The sequence below is a fragment of the Amphiprion ocellaris genome, chromosome 9, assembly GCF_022539595.1.
Source record: "Amphiprion ocellaris isolate individual 3 ecotype Okinawa chromosome 9, ASM2253959v1, whole genome shotgun sequence".
Lineage (NCBI taxonomy): Eukaryota > Metazoa > Chordata > Actinopteri > Pomacentridae > Amphiprion > Amphiprion ocellaris.
In genome coordinates this window covers 16,011,547-16,032,886 of record NC_072774.1, presented here as the reverse complement: position 1 = coordinate 16,032,886, position 21,340 = coordinate 16,011,547, and the positions used below count along the sequence as shown (strand labels likewise).

Genomic DNA, 21,340 nt, shown 5'->3' with positions numbered 1-21,340 from the left:
GCTTCACTAAGGCAGCTGGGAAGATAAATGCTTCCCCTGGCTGTGGTACAAAACTATTTACACAAATTTCTCTTGCACCTAGTCAGTGTGGAGATCATAAATACATGAACATAAAATGCAAATGAAAAACAACATTTTTCTCTTAGTATTAAGCAACACTTTTTAGATGGGAATTACGTTTTTTTTAATTTGTTTTTTTTAAAAGGGATAATGCTCATTAATAAACATCAGTACAAAAATACAAGATATAAACATACTGGATTAGAGTAAAATGCTAATTTAGTCCCTTGAAAAAAGCTCCATTAACTATTCAACATTACTAAACACTGTTATTAAATGCTTTTGCATTTCCATCTTGCACATTGAAAAATAATGCCAAGCTGAACTGGTGTAAAGTATCTGCACAGAAAATCATATGTTTTTATTCATCCTGAGATAGCTACTCCATTTTTCAATTTAAAAAAAAAAGTTTTTTGTTTGTTGTCACAGATGTATTTTTTTTTCGATGTGGTCTCTATTATTGTTTCAGTGACAAACAAATAGATAATGACACTTTTCAAACTTGTGTCAAGATGTTCTTCTAACAGGATCCTTCCATCTGAAATCATCAGGGAACTTCTTCTACACCATCTCTTTACTTCAGTTTTTTATCATAAACTGTGGATGTTTAAAATGGCATTGATGATATTTAAATAATAATAATAATAATAATAATAATAATAATAATAATAATAATAATAATAATAATAATAATAATAATAAATTTTATTTATAAAGCGCTTTTCCAAAAATTCAAAGATTTTAGATTAATATATTGAGGACTTTCCAAGATTTAAAAACAAAAGCCATCTACTCAATGTTCCCTCTAATTTTTCATGCGTCTGAGCAAACACACAAACTCCCTGAGCGTCCCTTGGACCACTGTGAGCAACATCAGACTTGTGCACTGGGTCTTAATGTTTTTTGAGCAACACACCATACTATGACGTTTTTACAATGATGGTTCTACTATGGAACCAGTTTGACATGTTCAGGTGTTCTTTGTGTGAAAACTCAGAGATTTCAGGTATCAGAAGGTGGTTTTCAACTTTGTTAACTTTCTGCTTCAACTTTAAACTAAATTTACTAACCCAGCCCTCTGGACTTCCAGTAAGCTGTGTTCCTATTGGCTGTCCAGGTGGCTGCTTGGTGTTATCAGGAACACCTGAGCAGCTTGGTGTTATCAGGAACACCTGAGCAGCTCAGTGTCTTCCTGCTTTATTTAGCTGCATTCAAACATTTCCTCTGTTTCTCTTCACCACGGAACCGGGTTTGGCTCTGTTGCTCTAGTTTGTGCTTTAGGCGTTGGCTTGCAGCTTCCAGCAGTAAAATCGTCTTTAATGTGTTTCTTGGTGTGTTTTAGGGCTTTGTACTGGATAGTTGTCTTGGTAAAGGTGGTTCTTTAGCCACAGTTAGCACATGGTACTAATGTATGCAGTGATTAGTGGATTTGCTGCAGCTGAGTTGTGTCTTTATCTTGGCTGTAGTGAGGCTTTAGAGGTTTTTGGTCAGACACATTCTGTATTCTTGTTTGTGAACCAAGGTTGGTTGTCCAGAAGGTAAGAGTTCCTGTCCTGATTCTCTGTTCTCAGAGGTTCTCTGGTAGGCTGCAGGAGACTTTAGTGTTTGGGTTGTGCTAGTTTGGTTTTTGTATGGTTTCAATTGGACGACTATCTTGAGGCCCCTCCATGTGGTTTAGTGAGGTTTTCTGAAACAGTTCTACAAAGCAACCTACAGCAGAAGAGACTTTGAGAGTTTTTAGGAAGTTCTGGAGACCAGACTTTAGAGCAGCAGAAACATTTGTCAGCAGATTGAGCAGGAGAAGGTGAGCTTCAGAGTAGAAATGAGAAGGAAACTTTGACCCGTGTGGTGAGGTCCTGTACCAAGAGTTTGAGCAGGTTGTGAAGAGTCTGTAGTTCTTTGGTCTGAAAGCACATGAAGAATCGACTCATTAAAGGAGAAAACAGGAGATATTGTTGGTTCTTCTGTCACTCTGCAGTTTCCAGTTTCCTTAGACTGAATATCAAGTTTATATTTTAAATGATTTCCCATGTGAGCCCAAGAAGACTTCAATAAACTCCCTCCATCCCCTGGACACAATATATTTTATTACCATGTTCAATCTTTTTTTTTTTTTTTTAAATATGTTTTTGAGTTTTAATCATAGTTTTAGCGTAGTTTTTTCTCGTTGCTTGTTTAGTTTTTTCACCTGTGAAAGGTACTAAACAAATAAAGTTGAATTGATGAACAAAATAATTGACTAACTCATGATTGTGACAGAAGTATTTTCATTGTGATTTAAGGGTTTATTTCATTTTTAAGGTTGGGGTTAAAATCTTGACAAAAAAAGATTAAAAAAAATAAATTGCATTTAAAAAAGCAATTAAATCAAAGGAAAAAACATTTAATGCAATAAAACTTTTAACAAGAAAGTTAAACATTAAATACAATTAAATTATATTAAAGAGATAAAATATTTAATTAGATAATTAAATGGAAGATACAAAACATGTAATTATGATATTAAACAAATGTTTTTAAACAAAAATATTAAACATTAAAGATGAAATATTTCAGATCATTAAACATTTAAAAAATACAATTCAACAAGAAGAATATTAAACAGTTTTTAAAAAATACAAAATATTTAATTAGATTAAACCTTTAAAAAGACAAAACATTTAATTAAAAAATTAAATGTTTAATTTGAAAATTAAATCTTAAAGACAATAAAACTTTAAAGCGGAATTAAACAGAAAATACAATGAAGCATTTAAAAAGAAAATGAAACATTAAAAGGTGGTAAAACATTTAAAAGAAAATCCTTAACAAAGATTTAATCAAAAAATTAAACATTGGGAAAGAAAAAGGAATTTTTCAAACAAGCCAATAAAACATTTGAAAAAACAACAAACATTAAAAAAGACAAAACAGTTCAAAATCAAATCAGACATTAGAAAAGAATAAAAGGTGAGAAAAGAGCAAAACTAAACATTTAAGAAGAATCAAACTAAAGACAAAACATTTGAAAAGACACCAGTTAGACTTTAGAAGATCAAATTAAACAGAAGAGACAATAAAAAGATGAAAAAGAGCAAAAACAGATGAAGGTCTCAAAGCATTTTCTAGTCTGAAACGAAAACATCAAGTTGTTTCTTCAAACATTTCCTCTTTCTATGTTCTTGGTTTGATTGTGGACAGATTTACTAAGAACTCATTTAAGGAAACTGCTTTCCAGATAAAGTCTACTAGTAGTTGAAGGCATCGATCAAACTAATGTTACCTTCTGATCTCCACAAACTTTACTGTTCAGTGAAGAGAATCAAAGTTTGTTAAGGATTTCTAAAAAACCCACAAGTGAAGGTCTGAGAAGAACTCAGATGGATGATCTAAATGTGAAATCAAGACTCATGGTCACAAGTTTTAAGGCTTCTGTTAACCAGAAAGTTCAAACTAACAGAGAAGTACTGAGAAACTTTTAAAACTTCAGTCCTCAGAGTGTCTGAAGGTTCAAACTAACAGAGAAGTAGTGAGAAACTTTTAAAATTTCAGTCCTCAGACTGTCTGAAGGTTCAAACTAACAGAGAACTACTCAGGAACTTAGAGGATTTCAGTCCTTGGACTGTCTGAAGGTTCAAACTAACAGAGAACTACTCAGAAACAGAAGATTTCAGTCCTCAGACTGTCTGGAGGTTCAAACTAACAGAGAACTACTCAGGAACTTAGAGGATTTCAGTCCTTGGACTGTCTGAAGGTTCAAACTAACAGAGAACTACTCAGGAACTTAGAGGATTTCAGTCCTTGGACTGTCTGAAGGTTCAAACTAACAGAGAACTACTGTGGGACTTAGAAAATTTCAGCCCTCAGACTGTGTGAAAGCTCAGGTCCTGAGGACTTGGGAGGTCTGGAGGCTTTGGAAAGTCTTGGAACTGAGGGTTCCACCCTCCAGTACAAAGGCTGAAGTCCAACCTCCTGAGAAAAACGGTCGAGTCAAGACTCGAGTTAAAAAAAAAACTCGAAAACGACAAAAAATAGATGATAAATGCGCAAAAACCAGAAGAATTAGTATCTGAGCGAGTAGCTCAGGGGAAAAGAAGACAGACTACAGACTGGAAGGTCGCAGGTTCAAGACCCGCCACCGGCCTTTTTCTTTCTTTGTCTTTGTCAGAATTTTGAGAAAATTTAAGAAGTGTCTGGTCTTGAACCAGCGACCTGCAGCTCCATAGGCAAATCCTTAACTCACTGAGCTACAGATCAGATAAAAAGAAATAAATTCGTCGTCCCTTTGGCATCGTAGTTCCTGAAGTGACCACATGGGCAGGGCCAAGGCGGAGTCTGGGTGGAGTCAGGGCGGAGAGTAGGTGGGGAGGTGGGTGGCGGCCTCCCCCCTCTACTCCCCCACCTCCCACCACCACCCACCACACCTTCCCCCGCCCGACGAGTTTTTCGAGTCTCCACGAGTTCTTCGAGTCTCCACAGGTTTCCCCGAGTTTCTGGAGTTTCCACGAGGTTGGAGGCAGAACAAGTTGTCATGAAGAGGTGTTGAAGTCAGCCAGGATGGACTGACTTTTTACAGCGACTAGAAGGAAGACCACTAGAAGAGCAGGTCTTTAACCACCATCCATAAAATCCATGGAGTCGCTCCAGAGAAATGAAGGGAGGTCAACTTTTATCAACCTCCATCCAGATGTTCAACTTCATATCTTTACTTGGACATTTTTAGCACCACAAACCTTTAGTATCACACTTTATTATCATTTATTAGGACTTTAATGGAATCCACCAGCAGATTTACTTTTTGTTGACAAACGTTATTCTTGTCATCGTGGGACTGCAGTATTTAAAACTGTTCCTTCTATTTGACCTCATGTTTATTAGTTTTAGTGGAGAAAGTTGTTTTGTCGATTAATCTCTTAAAAACCAAATAATAAATTGGGTTAGTCAAGAGCTTTAAATTTCTTACTTTGTCATATTTTAAGGATGACAAAAAAATATAAAAATAAAGCGTCTTGAGACAATTTGACCTGTAACTGGCATTATATAAATAAAATAGAATTTAAATTGTATGTATCTTGTAATGTTGGAGTAATTCAGGCATATATGTTGGAAAACACATTTTCTTTGTCCATTAATCTGTCGTTTTCTCCAGTAATTCATTTCTTGTTTTGGTTTATAAAATGTCAAACCCAAATATATTGTTTACTGTCATAAAAACCAAAAAGATTTACATTCATGATGCAGGAATCAGGCAGTTTCTCACTTTTTATCTTAGTTTAGTCAGAAAGATAGTTGATAATGTGTGAATTGTTGCAGCTTGTGAGCCATAAAAGGTTTTAATCTTTGGGGCCGAGTGTCAGAAAACATTTAGAAACCAACATCAACAAAACACTCAACAAAGATTTGAACATCATTAAAGGGAAATCCAACTTTTGCATGACAATGTCTAATTAAAGGATATTAATTTCCAATGTAAATGTGTGATATTCATCCTCTGGAGCTTTCTCTTCACATCGTCTTCCACCTGGACTGGTTTGGTTGGGAGCATGTGCAACAAACATTTGAAAAACTGCACTTTAACATCAATGAATGACACTGAAGTTTAGTCAGAAAGATAGTTGATAATGTGTGAATTGTTGCAGCTTGTGAGCTGTAGAAGGTTTTAATCTTTGGGGCCGAGTGTCAAAAAACATTTAGAAACCAACATCAACAAAACACTCAACAAAGATTTGAACATCATTAAAGGGAAATCCAACTTTTGCATGACAATGTCTAATTAAAGGACATTTATTTCCAACGTAAATGTGTGATATTCATCCTCTGGAGCTTTCTTTTCACATCGTCTTCCACCTGGACTGCTTTGGTTGGGAGCATGTGCAACAAACATTTGAAAAACTGCACTTTAACATCAATGAATGACACTGAAGTTTAATCTCTACATAAATGAGACTGAATCTGGATGTGCTGCTCTGTCATTAACTCCTAAGTTTAAGGAAAGTTAAAACAAAAGAGGACAGTTCAGATAAGACTTGAGAATGAGCTTATTCTGAACAAACATCTCAGACTTTCTGAGCTTCAGCACCTCTAGCAAGATAATTTAACAAGCAACTCAAGACATTCAGAAGTTGGAGAGAGTTAGCTTTAGCTGAGCCAAAGAACATGTGGGATGCTAACCTAGCAAACATTTCAGACTTTTCTCTGTGAATTCTGAGAAATAATTTCCTATTTAATGACAGAACTACACATCTTAACTCAGTCTCATGAAAACAGACTCTAATTCAGTGTCATCCATCCATATTAAAGTGCAGTTACCCAAAATGTTTGTTGCATGAGCTCCAACAAAACCTGTCCAGGTAGAAGGCCACTCTGACAAACAGGAAGTGGAAGATTCCAAGCAAATTTATAGAAGGGGGAACCAGACTGTACTAAGTTTCGTCGAGTATAGAGGGGTGTTTTGTGGGTTTTTAAGGCGGATAATGATTATTAGTGAGACATTTGGAGTAGATATTCATTTGCAGTAAATGAAAGTATTTAAAATCTTGAGTTAAACTTAGAAGAACACAAACTCTAACAGAAAACTTTGTTGATACGTTTTTGTTTTGTTTACAGATGTTAAGTTAAAGGAGTTTTATTCGTGACGTATAACCAATCAAATCACTCCAGAAGACAGAGCGACCACAGGTAGATAAAGGTTCAGAGCCAAAGCAGCGCCATTTTTAAATGTATTTATTACCATAAATCAGTAAAAAATAAAATACTGATAATCAGTAAATCAGTCAGCCCACAATTACTACAATTCTACAATGTATGTCTCTTTCCTTTGACTTGTTATTTGTACAATATACGATGTATATGATGGCGTTTTTTCATACCAAAGGCTATACTATGATGTTTTCTAAGAGACATACGATGCTACTCTGTTTGTTCTGGCCCTGCACTCCTCCTCTGTTGTTTTCTAGATTGTACTCAGCTGCATGCCTTCGTCCACCCGGCCTCCGTTGACTCGTCCCGCCTGCCGTCTCTGGAGCTGAAGCTGGATTGGAACAGACCAAAGTACAGTCCAATCACGATGCCAGCTGCCTCTCAAAAGGCTCCTTCATCTGGCAGGTGGCTGCACTTCTTCTGAGGGGAAGCTGAGCTGGTCTGGCAGAACTTTGCAGATGTGTTCCAGTGGTTGGTGGATGTGTGGGGAGATAGAGAGGAACCTTTGACTTGTTCAGAAAGGAAAACAGGAAACCCATTGGTAGTTTTAGTTTAGGGTGCTACTGCGGTGTGTTTTTGGGTTTTAAGAGGTGAACAGGAAGAGTTTTTTTTCGTATTGATTATCTTTTACTTTGTTCCTGGTTGGAATGCCCATCAATGTCAACATGAAGCTCACGTTTAGTTCTGTTTATTTATTTTTATTTTACTAACACCCATTTGTTTTTAAACCCCTCACATGTTGTGTTGTTGTAAACTTACTCTTTCAAATAAATACTCGTCTAACCCTCTGGAAACCAGCGTTTGGACTGTTTTTGTGTTGCTCCTCACCTACTGACAGCTGTGGACTAAAGGTTATACTGTGACGTTTTTAGAGCGACATGCTATACTATGATGTTTGTTGGGCGACACGCTATACTATAGGCTTTTTTAATTGACATATTACTGTGACTTTTTTTGTTAGTTTGTTTAGGTTTTTTTTGTTTTTTTTAGCAACATATAAGAATTCAAACAGTTTTAAAAGTTACTATACTTTTACTTGTGCAATGAAATTATTATTCTATGGCATTTTTTAGATGACATATTATACTCTGATGTTTTCTTGAATTACATACTATTTTGACAATATACTGCACTATGACATTTTTTGAACCACATATCATACATGACAATTTTAGGCAACATCCTATCACTTTGCGCTTTTTGAACCACATAATAATCTATGTTTTGTTTTTTTTTCTTGCCAACATGCTGTACTATGAACTACAGGCCATACTATGTTATTCTTGAGTAAAGCATACTATACTTTGACATTTTCTGAACTACATCCTATACTATGGCGATATACACAGGGTGCTTTGGTTACATGTTGAGTTATAATCTAGATTTTTTTCTGTTTTGTTTTTTGACGGGATTACCACAGACCTGACCGTGAACACCGCCGACACCCACCTCAGGGAGACGCTGCCTAAGATCTCAAGGCTGCTTGGTCGTGGTCTTTCTGGCACGTACTCTTCCAAGATGAGCCGGGAAGTTTAACACTGATGGAATGACACCAGGTCTAAGCCGACAAACTTCCACTTCCTCCTCAACCCATAGTCTCTGGGAAACCTACATGGAGTAAGAAAAGTAGACAGAGAAGTAATTAAGTCTGTACACAACATATTAAAAAGAAATCATGCTAATAAATTAAGTACAAAGAACCGAATTCGCCAATATACTGGAGACCAGAGCTATTTAATTTGATAAGTATAACCTTGTTTAGTAACATTTCAATTATTTGAGAGCAGTCCTAAAGAACTGCCTGTAATCCCAATCATAAAATGGGTTTGGAGGAAGAACATAGATGGTAATCTGGATATACATGAGTTAAACTTTATAACTACTATTGGTAGTATTGGTGGTAGTAATAGCAATGTGACTACTACTAGTAGTAGTAGTAGTACACTACTGCTGCTGATACTGGCACTGCTACTACAACTTGTAATACTATTACAAATGCTGATACTACTTCTACGACTCTAACAGCTGTTTATACTACTACTTATGCTTGTACTTTTAGTATTACTACTACTGCTTGTACAACTGTACTACAGCTACTATTAATCGTCTGGTATTTGGTTGTCAAGCTGCTAGCTTGCCTTAGTGTTTTGCTAGTGGCTAACTAGTTAGCTCTCATAGACTGGAAGTGCTCAACAAGATTTAATACTGGAAAAAGAGCCAAAAACTATTCTTACCTATGAAAAGTCATTCCAAGTTTCCTTGTCTCAGTCGTACGACGCAGTGTGCAATTGTATGCAGCACAGTGAGACGGCATTAGGGTTGCCACCTTTCAGAAATGAAAATAAAGGACGCCCACCACGGTCCTCGGGGCCACAGTTCAGTAAAGTTGGAAAGATATTCACAGATTCAGACTTCCGGCATCAATAACTCATTAGATATATGTTGTCAAAACATAAACGGTGCCTCTTTCCCATCGTTGCAAGGCAGACAATGTGCTACAAGCCCAGTTTTATCAACAGTAGCTGTCTTTCAAGTTGCAGGAATAACATTGGTGTCAACAGGAGCCAGTTGAAGGCTGCAGTGATTTTGGTGACACTACAGAGTACAAGATTTAGGTTATTGAATTTTTGTGTCTCTCTTTGCTGTTGCAGCGGTTTTGCAGACAGTTCCTGTGCATTCGTCACACAGTCGGCTGCATATAGACATCAATGTTATTTGTGCAGCTTGAAAGACAGCTACTGTTGATAAAACTGGGCTTGTAGCACATTGTCTGCCTTACAACGATGGAAAAGAGGCATTGTTTATGTTTTGATAACCTATATCTAACGAGTTATTGATGTCAGAAGTCTGAATCTGTGAATATCTTTCCAACTTTACTGAACCCGGGGCCACTACCACCCAAGGAGTGATATATTCAATTTTGAAAAAAGCTTTTAGCCATACTTAAAGCTTTAAGTGCTTTATTAACACGAAAGTAAGAATTTTGTATTGTTTTATGACCACAGGTTCTGCCTGAACAGAAGTGGCATCATTTTAAACTGTGAAACCAGACTAATGAAATAAAATGTAATGAGCAACCAGTGTGCAATACTGTATCCTGCAAAAACATAAACAACTGAATGCAGAATACTGGACAAAGAAATCCTCTACAGACATTTTTTTCATCTAAATGTAAATCTTAAAACAGTTAATGTATTAACTTATTTATGTGTGTATGCATGTATTTGTTGATTTATTTAGTGCTGTTAGCATATCAGAGTTCTGAGTTTTTCTTTAGATAGGCAAAGGCCATTTATTGATTACATATTGGCCATTATATAAACGTTTATTAAAAACTAAAAGGCATTAAAAAATACTAAACAACTTAAGCACTTATTGAGTAACTAAAATACTGTAGAGTCTATGACCACATCAGCATGATTATAAGCATCCTCTGTTAAATTCACAACCATATACTGATGTCCCTTACCGTATGGACTTCAGGAGATGACTGGGGGATGATAAACTGTGACCTGCTGGTTGGGTTCTCTCTGGTCTCATGTTTCTTACATGTTGGTCTCCTGATGCTGCTTTACTTCAGCCAGTCCATGAGCAACAGAAAACACAGTTTGCCTTGTTCTCATTGCCAGGGGTTTCTCTCTTCCCACTCACGTCGGTAATTTTGCAAACGTTTTTGCTTCTGCGGACGTGGTGGAGTTTCGGGTGTAAACATTTTTAAATACGCGGGTGCAGCGTGATCTGCTGGACCTCGCATCGGGTCCTCGCTACGTGGGTCCTACGAAGTTTAAATTGGCTGCCCTTAGTATTTCCTGTGTTTTATTTTGTTCCTTATGCAGTTTTGATGAGTGTCTGACAGACGTATACGGGGCGTTTATGAAAATACGGAACAATTTGCGTCCCGTATTGATTCAATACGGGACGCAACAATTAATTGTCAAATAAAGGACGATTCTGTATTTTAAGGGACGGGTGGCAACCCTAGTGGCAACCCTAGCCGGCATACTTGTTTCCGTTTTCAAGCTGTCTACATCAACGGAATGCACTGAAACTTTGCCCCCACTAGCTTGTAGTACGCAGCTCAAAGGGGCATGTCCTATCTACTCATTCATATCTATGACAACAACAGTGGCTGCACATAAGGACGCCTGACGTTGATTAGCTGCGTAAATACCATTATATACAGTCTATGGTGAATACATATGTGAATCACATCATTGGCTGCAGCAGCCAGTCACCGGTCACTCACTGACTCACATTGAAAAATAGCACAGAATGAATTGTTACGTATTTATTTTATTTACAATTTAGGTTGGATTTTTTTTTGTTCACAGCGCAGATTTTCTGTGCGCGGAGACCGTGTCAGCAGTGCGCAATTGCGCACGCGCGCAGCTTAGAGGGAACAGTGCATCTACTCACTTTCAGCATGTTTTGTTTTCCCCACATTTAAATTAAATGTTATGTTTGAATGACAATCTCTGGAACTATTAAGAATGGAAGCTTTAAATTTTCACTGTTATTTGTCATCAGTATTGGACAGCTGAATAGCCTCTGATTATAGGACCTTAGGGCCTGTGGAACCTGTTCAATTAATTATGTAAGTTAAACAAAAATATTTTATTTTCATTTTTGTGACAAAATATTTCATATTAAAAGAGTAATTTAAATATTTTTCCTCTGTTTTATTGCAGCATGCAACCACATATGGTTCAGAAAATATCACTAGTTGACTCCTGTATTACTATTTTTATTAATGTTTGCTCAAAGATATGACTTTTCATGACAGCTTTATTTTTTTCATATTCAGCTCACCCACAGTCAGAGATTATTTCATCAGTTTGTCCAATATTGCAGATTCTAAATCAATGGCCTAATGACAAATATCAGCAAAAATTCCAGGTCATAGTCCCCAAGATATTGTCATCCAAGCATAGCCTCAAATGTCAGTGTGTAAAAATTACATGATCTCTCACTCCTCTTTGAAGGTTTTTCAATGAATAAAAGTTCTGGCCCTGTGGCCCAAAGTTCTTGTTCTGCTTCATTTACAGCAGAGAGCAGCTCTGTTACATGGTATGAGCTGATAGCATTACATAATCTGACACACCTCAAAACTTACACCACCAACCTGACACAGACTTCCCCCCTAAGGCTTTACTAGACTCAGTTTGTGACAAGTTGTAACATGGCTGATGGCACAGTGGGGGCACCTTTCTGGTGGGTCAAGATCAAGAAACTCTACATCCTACATTTTTCACAGTTCGCCTTCATCCTTTATTGGACTGCATATAAAACAAGCTTTTGTCTACATATTTGACAAATCTAAACATGACTAGTAAACTAAATTACAATTGTGGTCAACAACTTTTTCAAGTTCTGCCTTTTCTAGTGAGGTTTCCTTGCAAATGAGTATAAACAAGGTATTTCTGCCGGTATTTATGGCTCTGGAGCTGCATGTTTCAGACTGACCAACCTGACCAGAGTTTATGTTCTCTAATTTGTTATCTGTGACTTTATCTCTGCTATTCCTTATTCTCTCTCCCCTCTCATCCTCTCAGCTGGTTGAAGCAGACAGCTGCCCTCCCTGACCCTGGTTCTGTCTTAGGTGTCTACTTAAAAAAGGAGACTTTTTTCTTCCAACTGTCGCAAAGTACTTGCCCAAAGGGAATCATCGGGTTTGTTGGGTTTCTCTTTATAATACATTACTCTAAGGTCTTGATTATGTTAATGTGAAGTGTCATGTGATTAATTATGTTGTGAAACAGAGCTACAAAGCTAAAACTGATATGAAAACTTATGAAAACATAATTACTATTATTGACCATTACACTTTTTCTTTAGGGCACCTATTGCAGACGTTTATTTCTTTTAGCAGAGAATGATCTTAACACTGTCACATTTAAAGGTTACATTCTGATGGATTCTTGAGTTTAGTACTATGACTGAGTGTATGTCCCAAAATGGCTTGATTTAACCACGAACTTCTCATTTTTAACCTTGTTTTTTTCCTTCAAAGATCATGCAGATCGGTCTTTAGTAAATCATATTAAACCCCTACTATTGCAGAGGAAAAGAACTGTGTGTGCACGGTGGCTCAGCAGACAGAGGAGGGCACTCTAAAGCAAAGGTCACAAGTTTGATTCCCAGAAAAGATAAGTTACGTCCTTGAACTGCTGTGAATTCTGTTGAAGTGTCCTTGAGCCCAAGACAGAGCCCCTATCTGCTCACTACAGGTCACCCTGGATAAGAGTGGATGAAGTGCTCTTACAGTAATTGCTTCATGATTATCTTTGTCCGTACAGTGCACCTTCACTGCCAGACATCAGAGTCTGAGGCTCAATCACGAGTCCTGTCATGAAAGTTACGCAATAAAATATACTTGAGAATATGAATTCATTGAAACTATAGGTATGTATAACTTCTAAACTTTTCTTCACTGACCTTAGTTAGCATTGCTTTTGGGTCTTTTAAAGTTTCGCTAAATAAGATTTTTTTGTTGTTAAAAATCGATGAACCATTTGTATATCATGTAAAAAGGTCACTTTTAGTGATGAAGCTGCATAAAATTATTCCCAGATGCAGCAAATCTTCAGACCTTCTTAGCCTTTTTTAGTTGTTGACTTGCAGTATAGTTCAGTTTTAGGGCACAGCAAGATTTAAAACAGAGACCATCTTGAACCAAAACAAATTCAGAGCAGTGCAATTAGTGGATTCTCTTGCAGAGGAAAAGTACATTTGCATGGGGCTTTCACAAAGAATCCAACTTTGAACAAAACTACGAAAAGATTTTGCAACCCCCCTGCACAAGGAAAGGTAAAGTTTATAAGTGCATATAGCCATAGTCAGCGATTTATAAATTAGACACACCATAGTTAAAGAGTTTCAAACAACACACTCTAAGTGTAGACGAGGAAGATGCACAAACTATCTTCAACCCTAAAAGAGACTGGGACAAGTCTTCCCAGGCTGAATGCAGTGTAAACTGCAATGTCATCTTGAGGCTGTCAGCACTAGCACTGAGGAACTATCACCAAATGTCACTTTGGTGCCTTGATTCTCCTCCGTGTCAAGGTTCAAGTGTGTCTGCAGAATCATCACATCCTCTAATGGGCGATTTGCAATTATAACAATGTCGGTTTTTATATCTGTTCTCCCGCAGTTCGGTGCTGATCACTATTCAAGAGAACTGAACCCATATAACATGTTGCCTACTCGCTCTGCTGTACCTGCGGGGTGCTGTGTTGGCCCATCACTATGGCGACGACCCTTTGTACACCACGGTCTGAATGGTTGTTTCCACTGTCTCTGTAGCCACAGTGTCCTCTGACTTGCCTGAAGACAACAGTTGGCTACTATCGTTAGATAATGGTCACAAAGGACCACTCTGACGCTGTACAGCAGAATGTTGCAGAGCCACAAAGACGGGGGGAAAAAAGGAAGAAATTGTGCAAATTAGCATTTCCTGATACTGGTAAAAGAAATCAATTTAGAATAATCAATAAACATTGCTGTGGTGATGTTGTCTGTTTGTTTTTTTAACAGGTGAACAAGAGAAGAGAAAGATGGATCTAAAACATGAATCAAGATGGTTCACTGGATATGTTTTCTTCCCTTCTCTGATTCCCACCCATTGGTTCAGGTTTTTTTTTCTTATCTTTTATTACTGTTATTATGACGGTTCTTAATTGGTGTTCTTCAGCTTTCAGCTTTCAGTCGTTTTGTTTCTGTTATAAACTGCCGTAACCACTCCAGGTGTTTGTTGTCAGATATGATTATATGTCCCTTGAGATAACACAGTAAATCCCCCGAGGCTCCGTTTTCACTCACCTGCACGAATTCCATCTGCTGTTTATTCTTACTTAACATCCACACTTTAAGACTGCATCCAAACACAATGGACTGACACATGCATGTTGTGTACCAGCAGCGGCTCTGAGCCCACGAGTGTAGACGATGTAGAGAGATGTGATTACCAGGTTCTGCATGCTAACCTCCACAAACACACACACACACACACACACACACACAAAGCAAGAGTAATTTTCAGTTTAGTTACATTGAATTGTAGGTAAGCACAATTTATTGGAATAAATATAGAGTGGTATCCAGGAAATATGAAGTGGGGCAGATTTTGCATAGACTCAAGTGTAGAAATGCACTTAACTGCACCATCCTGGGTTTACAATCTTCCTCTGATTATCTGTATTCCTCATCATTCATGTCTTGTTTTCAGTGAATTGCCAAGTTTTAGATACGTATCTGGAGGTACCATTTGAGTAAAACAATAATTTGGTTAATACAATATGTATTTACAGAGAACTAACCACATGGCAACAATAAGATTAGCTCAGTTTTTACTGTTTAGTTGGGGAAAATGGGGTCTTTAACTTTGTTGGGGGCAACCACATATCACAAAATATGACCAGGAAATTCTGTTTGCAGAATTGCAGAATTTTTCTCTGTGGCTACATGGCACTGAGAAGATTATGAAACAAGACATCAAAAGTTGACTAACAGTTTAATTTAAGGAGACAATCCCCTCAAGAAAAAAAAATTGAAATACAGTCTGGACCATCTGTCTATGGATGTTTGTCTATGGACCATCTATTGTAATAAAAATAGCATATTTAGAGAAAATTTTGACTTTAGGCCATTTTCCAAAATTGCTTCCACATGATAACGATTGATCAGTTACCTGACTTTAAATGTCTTCAATATTAAATTTTTTAAACAATTTTAAGTAATAAAAACAGAGCAAAAAGAAATGTGAATCAAAAGGTTTTTTTCACATAAAAGTAATAATGCAAAAGAGGGTTAAAAGACAACAATTTTGATAATTAATTAGTTTCAATCATTTATTAGGCAAATAGTACCAAAAGTTCTCTAATTCCAAATTCTTAGATGCTAATATGGTTTTGGACTTACTATCTGTAGAAAATGAAGATACCAATTTGGTTTCTATGAAATTACTATATTTTGCAATATGCGCCAACATTTTATAGAGAGGGCAACTCAAGCAATATTAAAAACAATTATTAGTTGCAACTGTCGTGGTGATAATCATGAAGAAAGAAATTTTCAAAGTCTGTACTATACATTTCTTTACAGTGGAGTTTTAGGGGGACATTTCTGCATAACAGCATAAATGGGGCATATTAAAACAATAAATAAAAGCAGACATAAAATGGAATGCTGAGAAGAAAATCTCAAATCAGAACAGAACAACAGCTTCAATTTCCATTTGTTTTTATGTGCTGAAAATTAAGATAAAGGAACAACTGTAAAATATAAGACTCTTTATTTGACATCACTGTCTATAAAAAGTAGATGGCATCAAGTAATAAACTGGTAGGGAAGCATTTCATGGAAAGCGTGAAATTCTCTTTTAGAAAAATGTCCCATATTTCGTCCAAACAAAGCCAGCGGTTAATGGTGGATAAAATAAGACGGCTGCAAACTAACAGCTCATTTTATCGCTTATCCAGAGATGGTTTGTTTTCAGTGCAGTAAATCTAAATGAGATACTTTATCTGCACTCACTTGGAGAGGAACTATGTCAATATTCCACAGGCAGGAATATTTTTGTGGCCTCATATTGCGCTCTAAGAAAAGCACAACTAATTCCAATAGGATTTTTTTATTCTCAGCTAAAGTGCTTTACTTCACCAGAATACAACATTTTGTAAGTTAACTTTAGACAATGCAGACATTCTGGTATAATGATGCACTAATGGTGATTCATCCTGACCTCAGCAGAGTGTTTCTCAGGGCCAAGTTGGGTGTTTATGTGTCATTAAAGCGTGTTAGCGCCCTTCTGTATGCAGCCGCCTTACATGGGTCATCCAGCTGCTTTAGCTCCAGGCCCTGCTATCTGTATCCTGTCTAGCTGAAGACTTCTGTTCAGGGAAAGAAGTTATCTAATGCTAACTAGAACCTCCTACACATAGCACCTTAGGGCCTCCCTACACTTCTGTTATGTAAAGCGTTATGTTGGTAGCGGTGCATGTGGGCCTTTTATAAACTCTGTGTCCACTAATTCCAGCATAATCCTCAGCCATACTTCTATTATTTGAAGTGTTAGAGAGGATTCTTCATGTTTTCAAAGACTATGTCTAATCCCATCTTGTGTGAAATGGTGTCTAAATGCGGGCCTTATGGTAAGAAATGTTTGCAACATGGCTGTCTGACAGAGAGAGCCTGCATGGCCACAGAAACCATAGCAACACCAGTCAGAGTCTGACTGGAGCCTTGCTAGTCGCACTTAAAAAACATCAAACGTATTTTGGAAATCACAGGGGGGCCGTGGAAACATGTCGGCAATCTCACATTTTCGTCTTGACTCTCTCTTGTGACTTTTCTCCTCCTCCGTCCTCCTTTTTTGTTATTCTCTTCGGCTCCCCACATTTCTCCTCTTCCCTGTCCCTCCTTGCTGTGTTGCTGTCCCTCTAATCTTTGTCCATCTTCCTCCCTCCCTCCCTTACAACCCCCTCATTTATCCATCTATGTCTCCTTGTCTTCCCCATCTTCATCTATCTGTCCATCTCTCTCTCCCCACTCCGTGTTCATTTTCTACCTGCCTTGGCTGGGTCGTTGTCTGTCTTTTTTAAACGTCTCCTGTTCTGTTATCTTGTATTATAACCTTGCACCAAAACGCTGTGTGTTTCAAACAGTACAGCCTGACTTAACTTGTCTCTCTTTCTGTCCTCCTCCCTGCATGTCTCTCCCTTTCTTGTCTCTCATGTCCTTTGGTCTCCCTTGATTAAGCTCTCACCCCCTTCCTCTGCCTCCATCACCATCTTTCTTCTTCTCCCCATCATGTCTTTCCCCATTTATACCCATCTTCACCCCCATGTTCCTCTGTATCCTTCATCTGTCTTTCTGATTGACTCTTCACATCTTACTTAGTGTTTCTGCCCTCGTCCTGTTTTTCTCTCCCCAACTCTGTCTGGATTTCTCTCTCTCTCACTCTCTCTTCTCCACAGTGTCTCCCTCCCATCTGCACTCTCCATCCATCCACCTGTAGCTGTATCATCGGCTCAGCATTGCTGCTATCCGTCTTGTCCAACTTGCTGAGGCGGAGGACGTCTGTGTCAGTCCCTCAGCAGGAGACTGGGCCACCTCCCTGTGGCTGTGCTGAGCCGCCCAGCACAACGCCGTCATCCTCAGCATGATATTGATGCTGCTGCTACTCTGTGCAGAGGAACATCTCCCCCCAGTGTTGAGAAAAGGCACCAACAGAAATAGAGAGGGAGAAGAAAAGAAAGCAAAGAGACCAGATGTCTGGAACTAGACACACTGGAGGACAGGTGGTGTGTACACAATGTGACTGTGTTGAGAACAGAGTAGGATGGTTTAAGATACACTTTATCCTCAATGAAACACCAGACAAGCTTCATTTTTTTTGCATATCAGAGCTAAGAAAATGGTGTTATGGTTTTATGGGACATGCAGATAGACTAAAATCAAGGTCATCTGTATGTTGTTTTGGAGAAGTGTAGCACAAATGGCACATTCATACATCCTATGCTGGATTACCAAAATTACATATACAGAGACAGGTCTGGCATTGTTTTTTTTATTGTTTGTTCCTTCTAATTTATTCCATTCTGTATGACATTTTGCACAATGGTGTGCCTCCAGATAGTCCAGACATCCCTCTCCTCAGTTTCTTCCCTAAACATTCCTGAACCTGACTTCATTAGGATTCATAGAATCCTGAATGATCTGCAGCTTGTCTCCCAGAAAGGGAAAACTTTGGCCCACTCCTGGAGCAAGATTTGGTGTCAGGCGACAGCAAAATCTAGCTGGGTTGAACCGGGCTTTGCAGAATTAATTCCTTGTTTTTTAATATTTGTTATTACCACAATAGATTAATTATTGTTCAGATCCACAATTTTTCCCAAAGTGAATAACCGAACAATAATATATTATGTAAAATATTGCAGGGGACCTTTACCACCATTTACTTAGATGCTTGGTTGCAAGATAAATATTCGAATTTGTTGATTCAGATAAAACTTCTAAGCTTCAAACATTACTTTTTTATGAGTTAGCTTGACATATTAATGTTGGTAATTGCATCAACTTAATATTGTGTCATTTAAACTCAAATTTATTTTTGTTCTTAAGATTAAAATATTGTGGGTTCAAATCTGAAACTGCATTTAAAAAAAAAAAAAGATGGTTAATCAGACAAGATTTGGTAGGTGAAGGAATTTAATCAACTATTACTTGATTAAAAATATGAAAAAGCAGAAAATTACTGAAGAAAATCTAATTGGAGCAACTTAAATTTTAAACTTATGTTCGTAACTATGATAATTAAGTATGTAACACTTAAATATTACACGTTGGAGCAACTAAATTTTATAAATAATCGACTTGAAAATGTGTGTTTATGGTACCAACCTTAAAATAATCCTAATTAAAATTATCTTTGACTGAAGAGGAAAAACTAATTCTCCGCGGTCCACTGTTTGGAGACTGGAGGACAAATGGCAGGGACTAAAGTAGCCTCTGAGGATGATGGGACAAGCAAAATTACATTTATTATTTTGTCCTAAAGTTCACTTAACAGGACGCTTATTTTTCCCTCAGCTGTGTTATAACATCATGGTGTGTAATCACAGTGACAGCAATTTTATCCTCTTGGTTGTTCTATACATTTAGTGCATTACTTTTCCTGTAAGCACAAAATTTCTTGCCCATCTGCCTGTCTTTCCTCAGCTGCTCCTCTTAAAGTTTATCTTATTTTTTTCCCCCTGTTTAAAGGCCAATTTTTCCTTTTATGATCTAAGTGTCTAAGGACAGAGGCTGTTGTCTGCTGCACAGATTGTAAAACCCCTCGAGACTAATTTGTGGTGTGTGATGATGGGCTTTAAATAAAACCAACTTGGCTTCATTGCTTGTTAATTGCTTGAGGGGAACTTGACAGTCGTCATTGAAGAAGGATAAAGTAAATCTCAATTATTTTCAGATCAGAGCCTCAAATCTCTTGCTTTCACACTAATTTCTCTGACTTTTGAGCTACTGCTGTGTTATTCATGGGCACCAAGGAGGGTTCGATCATAGCTGAACAGCATTTAAAGAGCAGCTTAGTGATTGAGAATAATACCTTAATAAAGTTGGGGGCTCTTGAGAGACAGATTAGGACAGATTGCTTGAAATTAATGCAGTGGAGGGCCAAATCATTGGTGCTTGCCAAGGGCCAGACAGACTTCCAATATTGCAACTCAATAGCTGAAACACCCACATCTATAAACTCCACAACCCAAGTTTGTTGCACAGACTTTCGGCCAAAAAATCCGTAGTTTCAACACAAGCAAGTAAAACTAAGGTTACGTCATTGTGTAATTTTCTCAGGCTTGACAAAGCGCCCCCAGAGCTACACATTTTACAACAGATTTCACTGGCAGAGTTACTCACCTCATGATATTACAATTACATAACTTTAAAATCTGTGAAATGCCCCTTTATTGGTTGTATCAGGACTGGTAACTACAGCTTACAAACACACACTGTGTCTCTGTCAGTGGTGTTTTGCTGAATAACTCCCCCAAACCTCTCAAGACTTTCCGGCAGTATTTTCTGTCATCTAATGACATAACACCCGTCACACTCCGCATCTCTAAGCCTGCTCTAATGCTGCGCTCACAACGTGTCAGATTTACCATAAATGCAAACTGCGGACCGAGAAAAACTTCTCACATTAGTTTTTAGTCACAGATGATGTAAGAGTCTGTCAGTCTGCTTGGAAGTTTCCAGTTCTGCATCATACACTTCTGCAGATGCGACAGCCAATCAAGCAACACTGACACTCCAAAGTAATGGATATCTAAATTATCATCAGTTTTCTCTGCATGGACAGTTTCACTGAGGAAAGGAGCAACAGATCTGTTTCATTCCATTAGCAGCTAATCTTGAATTCAGAACTTTAAATGATCTGGGATGTGGCTGCGTGCTTAACTTGTAAAAGCTTCTACAGCATCATGTGAAAGTGGCACAAATCCATTAAACCCTGCATTCTATAAAACTGCAGCAACTTCTCTGTGCACATTTTAAAAGTGTGACACTATTTACAGATAGAGCTCCACTTTAAATGTGATTTATTTTAACAGCGTTATCTGTTGCTTTGTAGTAAGTCGCATGAGGGAGCATGAAAGGGAAGAGAAAATGAACAAAACTGCATTAGTGCTGTAGACTGTGCTTGTGAGCAGTAAATTATAAATGAATGTTATATATAGATATGATAATAGGAGTCAGTGGGTGTTTTTTTATGTGTGCTTGGACTTTACTAAAGAATCTACATTATTTTTATCAGCTTGCTGGCCAAATCAATTCATTAAAATACACATTACAATAAAATAGACCCTTTATACTTTTAGAACAATTTGAGAAAGTATTGTACATGATGGCGCAATAGAGGTTTATGAAAACAAATGATATGAGGCAACCACTCGGCGGCTATGGCTCAGGTGCTAGAGCAGGTCGTCCAATGATCAAAGGGTCGGCGGTACGATCCCCGCTCTGTCCTAGTCATGTGCTGTTGTGTTCTTGGTCAAGACACTTTACCCACCTTGCCTCCAGTGCTGCTACTCACACTGATGTA

At 37.7% G+C, this 21,340-nt stretch overlaps 1 long non-coding RNA gene across 1 annotated transcript; it reads right to left on the bottom strand.

Moving 5' to 3' along the window:
• Window positions 1-6,746: 6,746 nt before the first annotated feature.
• Window positions 6,747-8,957, bottom strand: LOC129349624 (uncharacterized). The gene is made up of 2 exons (XR_008602686.1): window positions 8,188-8,957; window positions 6,747-7,241 (listed from the first exon to the last, which is right to left on the bottom strand). It is a non-coding gene; the product is annotated as an uncharacterized LOC129349624 (long non-coding RNA).
• Window positions 8,958-21,340: the final 12,383 nt, after the last annotated feature.